Genomic DNA, 2522 nt, shown 5'->3' on the forward strand with positions numbered 1-2522 from the left:
AGGGAAAACGTAAAGTTTGAAAAACTCAATGGACTTCAAATGAACAATGATGTTTATCAATTACCGTTTTTTCCTGGTGATGAGACAAAAAGAAACATAATTTTTATCAATACAATCTTGTTAAGCTTGCAAGGTATAGATAGGGAGCAAATATCATTCAAACAAGTCCCACAAACCATAGAGGTCCGGCCTTGCTTCATTTAGCTAACAACCTTTGATTTTTGCCCAAAACAACATGAATCATATCATTTTAAACTTTTAGGTTACTTGGTTGCTTTTTCTTCCAATAAATAAATGAATGTAAGAAACAGTGTCAGATTTAGATTACAATCCAATTGATGTGATGCAACATAAAAGGCACCTTTGAAAAGGAAACTTTGGATGGAAAGTTCAAACTTTTCACTTGGGCAAGCTGTTTCTTCCTTTGGACAGTCAGTCCAATGGTCAACTCATCATCTTACAAGGTGATGCCTTATCACACTCCGCTCTTTGTCCAATTCAAAGTTCCCTCGACCAAATTCCACGCTGCTAAAGAACGCCTTCAAATCTGTGATTCCATAATCCAGCACCTATGCATAAACACAAAACCATCACCGCCCGACCTCACATATTTTATAGATACAAGATATAAACCAAATTATTCATTAGATTACCTTGCTTTGCAATTCCTCCACCTTCACGTCAATATGAGTAACATCTTTGTTAGACCCAGATACGATCTCTTCAAAGTGTAGCGCCTCCTTCACAAGTTGATTCAGTAGATGCAATACAATTGCATTGAAATCCTTCTTGGATGTCATGTACTTTTTGAAACTTTGCATACCATCAACCTTAATTTGTCATCATCTATTATAAATGGGGTTATTTAGAAGAATATTTTTTTAAATGCATGACCTTCTCACGGATGTGCGAGTAAAATCTAAGTAGGGGTGCACAAAAAACCGTCAACCCGCGATACCCGCCCAACCCAATTAAACCCAACCCGCCTAACCGCCCACCCGTCAAACCACTAACCCACCAATTAGAAGGGTTGAAATTGGGATGGGCCTAGCTCAACCCACCCAAACCGCCGCTAATATATAATTTTTATAAAATTATATATATATATATATGTTTATTATGTATATCTATATATATATATATATTAATAATGTATAATTTTTATTGATATTATGTTTGTATTTCATTTTAGCTAAACGTATAGGTTACCAAAAGAGATTCACGATCAAAGAATGATGACAAATTAATCTAATTAATAAGAGAATTATTGAAATCTTTTTTGCAGCAACAAGAAGTTGATATGTCGGAGAATATGAATGATACTAATAGATATTTTGTTGACGAATCCATCAATCTAAATACCCCGTCATTTGATGTTGTACTTCAGTGGAAATAAAATGTTTAGTTATAACATTTCGCTACAACAACATTAGATCTTATAGGATGCCTAAAATGTCCAAGCGTCCTAATATGATTCTTTATAGGACGAAACAAGAAAAATGTCATATCTAAAAGAGTTACAATATGTTTATAGGATGATTTTGGACGTCCTAACAAATTCTATGACGTTTTTAAAATAAAATATCATATTAGTTATTTTATACGAGTCGACTTGAAATATGTATATGAACATAGGTGTCCTATAAATAGATAAGTTTTAGGGACACTTCTCAAAATATTTATATAAAATAACTAATACGACATTTTATTTAAAGATCATYCTAAAACACTTGTTGAAGCGTCCAAAAATGTCATGTAAACCTACTGTAACCTTTTTAGATAGGACGATTTATAGTATGGTCTATAAACTTAAGTTTTATGAATTATTTCATTCGTCAAATTTATGTAACTACTAACCCGCCAACCCAACCCAACCCGCCCCGCCTCAACCCGCAAGAATTGGGTTGGGTTGGGTTATACTTTTGAATGGGCTGGGTTGAGATTTTTTCAAACCGCCACAATTTGGTGGTTGGGTTGGGTTTGTAAACCGCCCGACCCAACCCGTCATGCACCCCTAAATCTAAGGATAAAGCACCAAGCAATAAACTTGATACCATATATGCTTCAAATAAGCAGTTGGCTTAGGATGATGTTAAACTCAAGATACCAAGGAGGAAAGTTCAGGTACCTTCTGTAGAGCCTTCTGCACTCCAAACTTCTGAGTAGAAATAAAGGAGTCAAGCAACACACGAATTGCCATGTCCACATCTTCCAGATGCATTCTAGCATGAGCTTCTGACTTCTGTATCATTGATTCTATGTGCCTTACTGCTATTGAAACTCCTTGCCCATTCTCTGAAAAAAAAAAACATAAAAATAATTCTCAACTTGATTTGCTTCTTCCCCCTTTTTCTTAGCCAGCTCTTTCTCAACATATCTTAACCTGCTTGATAGCAAAAAGATTAGTAAGGTTTTATTTTGTATATACTACCCAGCAAGGTAATTCTACCACAAATGTACAGAAAAAATCGAAATCAATATATCATATAGATTCAGAATACAGAATCAACTACAACAAATCA

At 34.7% G+C, this 2522-nt stretch overlaps 1 protein-coding gene across 1 annotated transcript in view; it reads right to left on the reverse strand.

Moving 5' to 3' along the window:
- Positions 1–265: 265 nt before the first annotated feature.
- LOC112503840 (TMV resistance protein N-like) overlaps positions 266–2522 on the reverse strand; it is a 20352-nt gene continuing 18095 nt past the window's right edge. Inside the window, exons 6-8 of the mRNA XM_025107828.1 lie at positions 2129–2295; positions 654–846; positions 266–569 (exon numbers count right to left, since the gene is read on the reverse strand). The gene's annotated coding sequence lies outside the window, so the exon portion shown is untranslated. The remainder of the gene's footprint in view (positions 570–653; positions 847–2128; positions 2296–2522) is intronic.

The sequence above is a fragment of the Cynara cardunculus genome, unplaced genomic scaffold (genome assembly GCF_001531365.2).
Source record: "Cynara cardunculus var. scolymus isolate 2C unplaced genomic scaffold, CcrdV1 Un_Scaffold_3971, whole genome shotgun sequence".
Classification (NCBI taxonomy): Eukaryota; Viridiplantae; Streptophyta; class Magnoliopsida; order Asterales; family Asteraceae; genus Cynara; species Cynara cardunculus.